We start from the raw sequence: 13,715 nt of genomic DNA, 5'->3' as shown, positions 1-13,715 counted from the left end.
TATCAGAATAATATGTCATTCTTTTGTATTTCCTTTCGAAATTAGCTCCCGACAAATACTCCACTCCACTTCACTTTAGGCTACTCACCATACTTTTATCATAGGAGTTATATACTAGCACATTAGCAGTCTTTAAAAAAAAGAATTCACAAAGAAAAAAGAATCTAATGAAGGAATAATTGTTTAATATACTTGAAGTCTCTAATAACCAAGAGTATCGGCTTCTCAGGAATCGCTCTCTTTAAATCAATCGACTATAAAACTGGAATGAGCTCTTTGCAAAACAGTTGAAATTCACACATTGAACAGAAGCCCATCGAATCGAGAGCCAAGAAGATGAAGGAAAGCTGGAGATGCAGCTCACAGGAGGCTGATAATTAAATTTTATAGTCTTCCTGAACAGTTAGCAATTATTATCTATCCGAATGTTTAACGGTCTAGCAAATCCATGGATGGCTGACGACTTCGGTCGTCCTGCAACTCTTCTTGCACTTGGCAATTTGAAAATAATAATTGACAAGGATATGGGAGATACACTTCCAGGAAACGAACAATTGAAACGGCAATCTCCCATTTTTATGACGTTTCAATCACCAGCCTACAGTCCAATACGAATTCGCTACACTATAATAATGTAAAAAACAAACTAACGTCGAAAAGACCTTCATTTAGAATTACCTATAGAAGTATCTATAGGTAGTTTATGTTCTACTTCTCCTTCTCTCACATTTTTCCGGGGTGCCATGAGAGGGGGGGATTTGGACGCAGATTGCGTCCTTGTAATTCTTGGAGGGGTGAGAGGGCTCAAAATCAAATCTTGGGGGGTTCCAAAAGTTTCAGAGGTCAGCAATGTTTTAAATATTAATTAATAGCATTCTCTTCTGGGTTCCAAACCTATGGAGGGTAGAAGCTGGATATTTTGAAAATGTAGGGGGACCATGGGCTTGGGAGGTGATATACTTTTTTCTTTTCAGAAACCAGAAACAATGTATCTGCGAAGCCCAGAAAATACTTTATGGAAAAGTACATTCATTTTCGAGAACGTATCGAAAATTGTTGTAAATTTCCCAGGCTCTTCAATCTCTTCAATTCACAAGAATCCACAAATAAATTCGGAAAATTATCACAAACAACAAAAATCCCATCTCCAAAATCCTTAACTCATCAGCTCCTGATTTATCAGCTCTGTAATTGGTATCTGTTATGTGGTGTAAAATTATTTCATTGTCTCGACTAAAGATTATATTCTGTGAAAGTTGTATAATCTGTGGAACATTAAATATACCTTAAAATTTACATTAGGATTTCATTTTTCCTAAACCAATATTGTAATGCAACATGTACTCGTAACTATATTATGTCAATTGTAGTGAACTAAATTATGCACACTAGTAGATAACGAAAAGTTGAAAAGTTGTATAATATTACAAGATTTCCAAGATCGGTTCAAAGATACAGAGTGTTTGGTCAATGGAATGCAGTTTCATCAAGGAAGTATCGCACAGAAGATATTCCGTATTCATCCTAATATAACAGAGGTTTAGGATAATAATTCCAAGTGGGAGCATACGTCGAAAATATGTTGACATTTCAGAAATATTCCAAGGACATTACCACTGGTAGTCTGATTGATACCCGAGGGCTGACCAACAAGTAATAGAGAAGAATTGTTAGGCTAATATAGTAATAATATAGGAAAATTATATTAAACCTCGTATTAGTGCCAACTGCATGACAATCGACTAATCATATCCGCATTAAAATAATTATTTCCTGGTTGTAAAGCAAGTTTAGAGCTACTTTTTCAAATTCAGCTGGTAATGGAGAAGCATTCTACACCTGAAATGAATGATAGAAAGATTGTATTATAATCGTATGAATATAGATGAATTGAATCCGTATGTTCAATTTAGGCCTATTGTAAAAAAAGTTGAAGTATGAGATCTGGTGTTTAAGGACCTTGATTGACTGAACCTGGATGGGTAGAAATCCCAATTCATTTCACAAAAATCAATTCATTTATTTCACAAACTTGCAATATAAAATTGCAAAGAAATAATATTCAATGAGTTATTGGGTAAATTGTCAGACGGTCGTCAAGATGAAAAATTATATGTGCAAATTATCTGTTAAGAAAGAGCTACAGTGTCAAGATACCCTCCGAATTGTCAGCATTGGTTGGATGGGAGGCGTTTTGACGTTATTAATAGGAAAGGCCAACAGTTGAAAGTGACTAATACTGTTTCACTATACAATACCAGTTCTATAACTATCTCCTATCAACTGCTATCAATGCTAATCCATATTCTTGCTGTGCAACCCTTCCAGAAATTATCCACTCCTTATATTAATAATCATAGATTGGAACGTGAGTTTGGAACGATATAAACTATCTATCGAAGAAAACCTCTTTGCAGGAACTAATCGTATTGAATTTCTCCAGTTCGATTATCCTTGAATTGATAAACCTTAACTGATGAGCCCGTGTTTTCGAATTGTAATATAACATTGTAAGAGTATTCAAAGTAAACATGCGATATGCTATGTGCGACAAAGGTAAGTGAATATACTGCACTGTTGTGTGTACAAAGAGCACGTATATGCGAGAACTACGCTAAATATGGTATCAAAACTATGCAGGCATATTGATGACATCTAGATTGAAACGAAGATCCAAATAAATATGAGATAACAATCAAAATATAACCAATGCAATTACAAAGCGATTTCAAACCGGTATTTTTAGACCGGGCCTATTATTAGCCAGAATCAAGTGAAAGTAATTATGTTAACAAGAAGCCTTCTCAATAATACAGTTGTCAGATTATGATAGGCAAACTATTTTTACATTCTAATCAGGTTTAGCTGTTAGCTGATAAATCAAATTAAAGCAATTACTGTCATTATATTACCAGCAGTTTTTTTATGTTTGATAAGTTTTGCATAGAATTTCCATGCAATTAATCGTGAATTCACAATAAATCATGATACAGAAATATTAAAACTGGAAGTATTTGAGGGTACTCCGTTTATCATACAACTGCGTTCTGCACTGCAGATTTGCAGTGATTTACCTTAGGATATAAGGAAAAATTCAATCATACATAATTTTCGTCCAAACTTTCTTGCTAGTTTTAAGAAACACTACGAATCAAGTATCATCAACCAAGTCTACTGTATTCTGATAGACTTATTCACGAAACAAAAACAAATATTGCAGACTAAAGTATAATAATTCTTTTGGTGACTATTGAGAGTAATAACAAGGGTTTTGGTGAAACATTATCAAGACGTTTTCAACACAAATAAGAAAACATTCAATATCAGTAAAGAGATCTATAATCTTCGTATATTAAGTATTAAGAGGAGAAGGTATTGAGGAGAGAGTATTGATGGTAGAATGGAGAAAAGGTGATAAAATAAGTGAATAAATTCAGCAATCCCACGAATGCATTGCAATGTAATAACATTGGTAGATAAAATAATAAGGTAGTCCTTGTGCTATTTTTCTTCCAAATTTGTAGGTGACACAGTCCAAGATGAGGTTAGAATTTCACGTGTACAATTTTCTTAAAATTCTAGTCCAAAATAAACATGAAAACTATAAATTTTGAATTTAGATGGCTTGAATTAATAAATTTATTAGAAATATTACACTCAATTACCACTTGTAACGAATAATATTGAGTTATTTAAGAAAATTTGGAACCATTGAAGAAACAGAAACTTGTAAACACTAAAGCTCAGCTGGAATCGACTTTAAACTTAGCTCAGCTCAGACTTTGAACTTACTAGACTGCTACAGTCTATGGTTGAGTCAATCCGATAGTCCCCCATCAATGAAGAAACTTCTAATTATATTCTCAATTCGAATAAGTTATTTATACTTTCTTCACTAATAAAATCTTTTAATCGACTCGGCCGATTTTCAATATTGTTTCTGCTTAGCTTTCTACACTTATGAAGTAGTGTTTTTGGTGGAATAACAAGTGCAGGATATGAGAAAAAGGGTAAAGCTTCTCTAAATAGTGTAATAGGGTACTGTTTTAAGGTTATAATCCAACATAAGTTTAGAATATATTTTGAACAATACAGTATGGTGTAAGCAGTTGGAGGCCTACTCGAATCTTATTTGCTTCTGGCAGTGAATGCAGTGTACCTTCAACTCCACCAAATTATATCTATAGCAAACTATAGAAGTTGTATTGTAGGAGTCCATAGTGGTTGGGCGAGGATAATTCATGCAGACCCGATTTACATATTCACGCTAAACATCCTTATTGCAGCAGGCCAAATACAAATTGAATAGTTGTTCTGATCACGCGTGGAATATACAATAAAAGCACGAGGCATAAATAATGAATAACCAATAACCTCCATAAATTATTCGTCCAACTCACTCGGTCAGCATCGGGACTGCTTGGTTCGCATCGTGGCCTGTCTTCTGCATAGTGGAGCATGTGAATGAAAACTATCCCGCCAAACAAACACAAAACGAAACCCAACACAAGTATGAACAAAACTCGACTGCAAGTTGAGGAGAAGAAGAAAAATGAATAGAAGAATGCAACTAGTTGGGTAGCAACCACTGATAACATTTCTCAAGCAGCAAGTTGAAAGGTCAGTTATGGCTGCAGCTTTACAAGGATATCCTCAGCTGTTGAGAAATAACTCAAAATATTCCCATTCCCACGTTTGAATTATTATCGTAGAATTTTGTATTGTGTAGGCGAATCAACACTTAGGCCCGGTTGCACAAAAGCCTGTTGAATTTTAATCTTGGTTTAATTCCACGAGAACCAATCAAAGTAGGTTTATCTGAGGAGAATATTTCTGTTGTTTTCGTGGCATTTAAGCGAGATTAAAAGTTAACAGACTATTGTGCAACCGTGTGTTAGAATGCTGATTTGCTACATGGTAAGTTCATAAATATAAGCAATAGACTACTAAATAATGCTTTGTTACATTTGTATATATATATTATTTGTTCTTTGAAGTTTATATTTATATATCATCAACATCAATTAATTAAATTTTTATAGCAGATTCACATTCCTTAGGATTGAGTATGATGAATAATATCAGGCTTATATCCAATTTTTTGAACAATGCGTTCATAAATTTTAGTTTAGGCCTACTACAAGGTAAAAAAATATTTTGTACTGAGATTCAAAAAATACAAGAATGATAAAATCAACTTCACAATTTCTCGCATTTAGAATCATTCCGACATCATCTACTTTCTTCCAGATTCTATTGTCTTCAGTTATAAGCTTATTTGTTGAAATGTTATAATTGACTGATGTATAGTTGAGTACCGGCTGTAATAGTTGTTGTATTATATTATTATTTTTATTATAATGTAGTGGATTATAATTATATGAGGCTTATGCTTATGATTATATTATATGATCATGATTATCTATGAAGCTATATAACGTTCAAGATGTGTGTTTAAGATATAAGGTGCAGAAACCTCCTCGAGAGGTTTCAAAAATCGAATCATAATCAAGTTAGATAGAATATTAGACACGAGGATACCACACCAATATACTTCCAATCCATTATAGTTTTCCATTTCTACACTGAAGAGATGATATAGGTAGTACCTGTAATGTAGTTCCTTCAAGTGCAGTCCGGATCTTGTGAAAATATGCGAAAAAACGTTTAAAAGTGCAGTGAATCTTGTGAAAAGTATCTTATGAAAATGAATGAAAACGAAAAACCGCTTACGAGGGGAAGCTACGTAATATATTCGAATAACACACATGCAACCTACAATTACTGCAGATACAACAATAAACTACCGGCTACAGTCTTCATCGCCTAAATATTTATTGCATACAGTGATAAGTGCGCGCTTATCTCGATAAGGCAAAACTTGTTTTTGATGCAGACTCGCGAAGTAATGAAGTCCTACAGGATAAAGACTTAATACTACTCGTACAACAATCAAACGGAATTAAGTTCTCCACCAGGCTGCAAGGGTGGCATATCACTTTCTTTCTCTGTTTATTCATTGTTGGTTATGATGAGAACGATAAACACATACACTACACACATGAATAACAAGAACTGTTCAACAATAACCGGTTACAATCATATGTATATAGTTATACATTCAAACAACAAATACTGGGGAGATACAAGTATAGTATTTATGTATCTATGGTTACAACTTTCGACGAACATAGAATGAAAAAGGTTTGTAGTGTTGTTTGCTTGTAACCTACCATCCGTTCTCCTTTGAACTTTAATTTGTGATCGATATTGTTAAGGGGATTCAAGTAGGGAACTGTTATTTAAAAGCGAACCAGCGACCAGCCATACTCGAGGTATATGTATATGTATCACCGGGTATGTGTATCGTAACTTATATACTATAGTCTTGAAATCAAGCTTCTACACAGCTTCTATACGGTACTGTAACTGCAAAACAATATGCTGCATATTTCAAAATGGACCAGTTTGTTCTACATAGACGGGAGAATAATTGTTGCATGGGAGGTCGTAACTCTTGAATTCAATATTGCATAAATAGCCAGCTCTAGTTTATTATTGAAGTTTTATCGGATAGAAGCCGCTGGAAGAATAAGAAAAAATCGATTAGTTGGGTCATTATGAATGGGATTGATCCACCTATGAACAAAATTATTGTGATAGCCTACATTTTTTTAATGGACATGGTCTGTATTGAACTGGGTTCGGCTAAGAAAAAATTCCATCACCAAAGATCAGGCCGGCCGATAGGAGAACGTGTGTCCGATGAGAAATAACTTTTTTTCTATGACGATTGAATTTTACAATGAACTGATAATGGAGAGATTGTGCAAACCAACTCATATGATTATAAACTAATGAGCCTTATCACTGGATCACTGCCACAGCCAACAATGAATGTTACTGTGAATAGTAGTTTCACTCTATGAATTTATCCTTTCCTACACTTCGTTTACAGAATAATATTTTATTCAACTGAGTTTCTGATATTGGAAAGACATCCTGGAATAAAAAGTACCTAAACAAAATAAATGATCGATCGTCTTATCTGTTTATACAGTAGTACGTTCTTATCTTATCGGCAAGCTACAACATTGAGAGACTTCCTTTATTTAGAACAGTCTTTTACGACTTGCCTTATGGAATAATAATTGAGCATCAATCTATAATGTCAATACAGTATAATAGATGAGACCATGAGTTATTAAAAATACAATATCAGAAGTTAATATAGGACAATAATTGAATATGATTCTTGAGATTAAAAACCAAGTAAACATCGACTAATATTGCTCCACTGCATTACAGAATACGGTAACTACAAATGATTAGCAGAAGACAACATTGGTAATCCTCACAATTTGTAGGTTTGAGACTATTCAATCATCTTCCTCAAGAAATAAGAAATTTCCCGTTTTTGAAGTTTAAAGATGCACTTTACAATTTTCTAGTCAAAAATCCCTTCTACAGATTGAAAGAGTACTATGAGAAGTGAATATTTGAATGTTTTATGACTTTTAAAAAATGTATATTTTGATGTTATTATGACTTATATTGTATAGAAATATATTAAGATGTAATTGAATATTATAACTATCTTGACAATGTCTCATGCAATCATGTAATTGTTCTTGGACAAATAAAAATACTCTATTCTATTCTATTCTATGTATGCGTTATCGGTCTCTTGTGTATGTTCAACCTTGTATATCAATATTTAATTATACTACTATTTCATTTTCCATAATACCTTCATTGCAATACTCCACCATTATCATCACTTTAAATCATAATGTAATTTGATATGGGAGTACAGTAGATTGATCTGAATTTTATAAGAACCCTGATAAGATGTTGATCTATTATTACCATAATATATTATACGATCTAGATAGATTTTAATTCAATTGAAAAGGATATGGGTGATCGGGGTCAGTTAAATTTTCTATATTAATTATACTAATCTCTAATTTTTCATAATACCTTCATCGCAATAGCACTTTCTATTATGATACCACTTTGATATAAATGAATTGGAAGTAATCACATTAGTTGAAAGTGTGGAAATTCTAATTACTCGTTTTACATCAGGAAACCGATCAATCTTTTACTGGAATCATTCATTATAATATAATAGGCTACTATTGATTTCACTCAAGTGAATTGAATTGAGTGAAATGTCAATGTTATGGGCAATAAATCAGATATCAGAGAAGGTATGATATCTCATGTAAGTTTGGTTGCTATTTGGGGCAGTAGCCAACTTAGTCGTTGAAAATACTAGTAGTTCTGTGAACAGTAGACCTCGCGCAGTTATAAACCACAGGCTCCTCTTATACTGTCCATCAGAGTAAATCCTGTCTGTATGTCGTGTCGGCGAGATATCGGTATGAAAACTGTTAATGGCTGTTGGGGTGGTGTATCAAAAATGCTAACATCAAAAGCTAATCTTCTTCAAGACATACTGGGAACAGGACAGCCCGAGTTCAGAGCAGAGAAAGGTCGAGAGACATTACTATGTTATTTTAGTTATTAATTACATGCGTTATTGCTTGCAATCAATAGTTCATCTAATAGTGCATAAAAATTGCATTCAATGAGGCATGCAATTAATAGTCCACACAGCAGCTGATTTTTCACCAAGTTACATTGAGATGTTGAATTGCAAGCCTCTCATGTCATGCAATTTATAATTCACTCGACAGCTGATTTATGATGAATAATTCTATAGTCTGATTTTTACTCTAATATGAAGGAGGCTTCTTTCCTTTTAATATTATCCTTGAAATGCTAAATTTCCAAAAACCTTATATATATACGTCGACGCGAAATTCAAAAAGGAACATACTTGTCAAATTTCATGAAAATCTATTGCCGCGTTTCGCTGTTTATGCGGAACATAAATACAAACATATAAACATAAAGAGAAATGCAAAACCGTCGACTTGAATCTTAGACCTCATTTCGCTCGATCAAAAAAATATAGTAGTTTTTGTTTTGATTACAGATTACCATATAGACAAACAAATATAGATTCCACGTAAATATCAATAATAGGTTTAATCCATCAACAACACTATCGTATTTAATATTGCCATTCACGAAAACAATTCTTACAATATTAAAACAACTGTTTTTAAAACTAAGCAGTTTTTGTATAAAAATTAACAATATGAACTTAATAATAACGTTTTATCTGGAGAAGATTTGAAATTACAGTTCTAAAGAGCTTCAAACTAAATTATGAAAATTCAATGGATTCTATTTCAGACGAGTTGGATCCAGTGAGTATAGAATGTATGTATAGAATTACATTACTGAATCACAATAATAACTGTATGGAATGTAATATTACATTTTATATTCACTGGTTGGATAACCTTGTAGCAATAAAGAGTTGCCAGATTGAAACCGGTAAAGAAAAGAATATTGTTCAATTTGCTTTTCTCTCTCCTAACTGTAGGAGTAGTACAGTAGTTTCAATCGCATTTTATCTGCACTCTTCATTGCCCTCACATGAGAGCCATGAAATATGGAATCTCTATCACCGGGCTTGAAGCCCTGGGGGGCTTGACCAGGCCCAGGGTGTTTATCTTTAATTGATGATTGTGCAGCGGACTATGCATTCATAATTGATATAATTATAATTGAAAAATTCAGTAAATAAATACCGATGCAAAAGTGCTAGTTATCATCTTGTGAGTTCTTTATTTTCTGCAGTGACCGCAGTAGCCCATATTTCAAAGCAGGAGATATGAATTTGCTTTGCAAGTATTTTGAACAAAGAACAATCATAGTTTATGTGTAATAGAAACATTTAGTGTGTTTGAACTTCCTATCTTGCAATATCATCATTACATAGTAGACACAATACACACGCTTCTATGAAAGGAAGTGACTGAGCTTGACGTTCCACTATATCCAATATCAACGATACGCTAATCAGCTCATATCTTTAATTCATGTTTATGATAGAATCTGCGATAGTGGATGATATCTATTTTGCAGATCTTGCACTTCTTGACTTAAATGACGCTTGGCAAGACTCTCTCACATCAGTTAAATGTAGGTTCAGATTTTTGCTTTCCTATTATTTATTAAAAAAATCATACATTTTAATCCACTGGACAATGAGGCCTCTGAGACCTTTACAAAATCACGAATTCTCGCAGGTTGAGGGCCCTACGGGCCAGTCTTTGTCATCACAGTGCACATGTGATAAGAATTTCAAATTCAATAGAACAAACTCTTGAACTTGAAAAGTCATTCGCAATTACTTCATATGCTTCGATTACTAGAGTAAAGAAAAATTTAGGCTTCTGGAGAACATAGCTGTAGCGGTTCACTGTAGATATAATAACAATATTATTATTACTGTGGGAAAATCAAACCATCTTTGAAATTTTATTCAATATCTTGGAGCTGCTTTTCGTTAGTTTATTTGAGGAAGTGAAAAATCGTTGAACGCCTGTTCTTTCTCTTTCGTACTATACTTGAGGAATTCAATCAATAAATAAGTAATTGAGTGAACATGAATGAGTTTTTGAATGTTTCTGAAGCTCTGAATGCTTATCTTATCTTCATCACCGGATATTCATTTTAGTGAGTATGATGATTCAGCTTTCAACGTTTGAATTTATTACGAATGAAGAATTATTAACTTTTTGTCTGCAGTTTTTCTTTGATTATTTCTTACAATATTGAGTCAGGGAACAAAAAGGTATCTCACCAAGCTATCACTCCATGGAACATATTTTCTATGAAATTACTGTTACAGAGTACTGAATATATTTTCTTGGGAAAGATTGATTGAAAAAATAAGAGTTTCTACTATACATTATGGAGGGGATAATTTTATTATATACGGTATTATTATGGAGAGATCTTCTTTAAAATTTTCCACATGCTCATCACAACACAGTCTCCAATCAAAAAATTTACATTTTCTATGTGCAATGGATATATTTTTTTATTTTTATCATTGTTAGTTTTCGAAATTGTTGAATTGATTTCAAGTTGATGGCAGGGGTGGGTACGATCATGTCTTTCAGCCTAAAGCAATATATTAAAGTCAGATATTTTGAAATCGATGATTTCTAAAGCAATGAAGTCATAAGAGTTTCTGAGCCTAGAAAACATTATAATATAGGCTAAATAAACATAGAATCTTTGATTATATTTTCTTAAATTGTTATTAGAATCGATTTTATAACTGTCTCATTAGCATAATTGGTAATATGGCATTGGTTTATTGACACCACAAACGCCCATCAACATTTCAATCACTCATTAGATTAATCATGAACGGTTAATCAGTGATCAAAACTCTATTGCCATTCAATAGGCATGCATTCAACACAATACTCCATGCATCACCTTATTTGAATAAGTATTCGAATCATAGATCTGTGCAGATTATTTTTCAACAATGATAAACACGTTTAGTAATTTCTTTTTAATTCAAAACACGATTCTGTCATAAGAATCTATCTAATCTTGTCACTCAACACCGATCATTACAAATATAACTCTCAAATTAGTTCTCATGATAATTCAAACTTCAGTTCACACGAGAGAAATTCGATCAACCTGATTTTATCGCTCATTTTTTGTTTATTTTACCTTTAGCTCACAAACTTTGTTGAAGAACCTTCATGTATCATCTTCATTGAAATCATCGCTGATTATATATCAGAAGAATAAAAACATAAAATGTATTGTTTATCATGTTATCATTAATTTAAACTCACAAAAAATTTAGTTCCAGGATTAAAAACGATTAACTTACTTTTTTGAAACAGTACTAGATTATATAATATGAGATTATTATTTTAATTATTACACGTGAGGTTGGATTTCATAGCAACATAGGAGATGATGTAAACCAATATAAGAATACAAAATAATCCATCATCGTTATTGCATTTTTTAGACCTCCAATTTTCTCTGGCCTTTTTCATTTTTAGTTTCAAATATTGTATTTCATAATGCCAAATTAATAATGCCATAGGGATATCGCTGCTGTAATGAGTACTTCAGGACTTACTGATTTGACATTTGTCAAGTTTTCTGTAGAAATGAGAACTTACAATACCAAAAATAGAACAAATGATGTCAAACTATCGAGAATAATCTGAAAAATACTTCAATAGGATCTTTAAATATCAATACCAGAGCGTGTAGCTTACCGTATTGAAAAAATTGAGGCAAAATTTGCATGCTCAATCAACCACTAGCTATAAGTTATTATTTGGCAGTAGAGGGAGTATGATTTGATAAAAAGTTGATAGCATATTTCATGACCACTTCTATTTTTAATAATTAATGTGTGGTAAGCGAATACCGGTATGCGGTACCTAGATGATGATTCTGTTAGTTTCATCGGCATATTCTGAATTTAATGTATTAAAATTTAACACCAGTAATAAGAAAATCACATTTGAAGAGAGGTTTGGTTTTTAAACAAATTTCGAAAATTTAAATAAAAAATTGGCACTCCAGTGAGAGGAATAAAGACTTGATGAATTCCTGTCACGGTAAATTGAAAACTATTTCAGTTGATTGTCATGGTTTTGATGTTACAAAAATGAAATAGATTTTTTTTCTTTGTGACATTCTACTTAAAAAAATGTCTAGAAACCTTATCTCTACATTTGAATTTACTCAACTTTGATACATGAGTAATGACTCATATCAATAGTCAAATTTGTAGAAGATTCCTTTTTTCAAACCTCAAGCTATTTCATGATAGGACATTGGGTTCTATAACTAAATGTTTTAATAAACTCCAAAGCTCCTACATTGAGTTGAACTTATTCTGAATAGGCTGTAGAATATCAAGAAAATCTCACCTTCACAATATTGCTGTAAGATCCTTGATTCTCAAAGCACCCAAACCCTGGGCTCTGTTTCAGCAAATGACAACCAGGTAGTTGATGTCCTTTGAATCTCCGTGGATAAGTCCATACACGTTAAAATGAAACATATTTTTTGATCAAACACATCCTTAGAAACAATTGGAACTGTTTCTCAATAATTAGTCCAAGGATAGGCAGAACCCAAACTCAAAAACTTTCGAAAAAGTTCAAAAAACCACGATGTATGCGGGGAACCTAACCTCAAAAACTTGCGCAAAAGTTCATATAGCACGATAATTTTATCGGTAGGTCAACACTGAGATGAGTAGATCACAAATCACTATGCTAGTTGTCAATGATGTAGGAAAATCGATTTCGTTGCAAAATACCGAATTTTCGGAAGGATTTTTCGAGGAAAAGTCCGATAGTTGGAAAGTTTTTCGCCACGCGCCTAGAGACGGTGTTCTGCGCAAGCGTTCAAGCCGCGGACTGACTGTGAATGGCTAGCGCAGAGTTGGTCTTCGCCCCTCTCCCTCATGCACAACTCCTACTCCCACCCAACCTGACTGTCGTGAGAATAGTTTGCGGTAACATCATCGTTCAAATCCTTCTACTCCTTCCGCGCAGTGGTGGCTGGTGGAGGACACAGATCAAGCAGGCATTTGCTATTGTTTCCCAACAATGATGTACATGCTTGCTATATAATCCCCCCTTACCACCCTACCAACTTCTCCCACAACACAAATCGTGATAAACATTACATCTCTCTTCAACCAGTTACAATAATATTCAACCGTTCTACCCTGTCAATCTACGTTTTGATTCCAGATCAAAGTCTACACATACGTTATTATAAAC

General features: G+C 33.2%; 1 protein-coding gene across 2 annotated transcripts in view; it reads right to left on the bottom strand.

The window, feature by feature from the left end:
- Positions 1–13,373, bottom strand: part of LOC111063162 (protein jim lovell) — a 144,085-nt gene extending 130,712 nt beyond the window's left edge. The window contains exon 1 of one of the 2 annotated variants that reach the window (XM_039441237.1): positions 12,852–13,373. The gene's annotated coding sequence lies outside the window, so the exon portion shown is untranslated. The remainder of the gene's footprint in view (positions 1–12,851) is intronic. The other variant, XM_039441288.1, reaches the window with a different exon arrangement.
- Positions 13,374–13,715: the final 342 nt, after the last annotated feature.

The sequence above is a fragment of the Nilaparvata lugens genome, chromosome 1 (genome assembly GCF_014356525.2).
Source record: "Nilaparvata lugens isolate BPH chromosome 1, ASM1435652v1, whole genome shotgun sequence".
Classification (NCBI taxonomy): Eukaryota; Metazoa; Arthropoda; class Insecta; order Hemiptera; family Delphacidae; genus Nilaparvata; species Nilaparvata lugens.
This window is presented reverse-complemented; position numbering and strand designations above follow the sequence as displayed.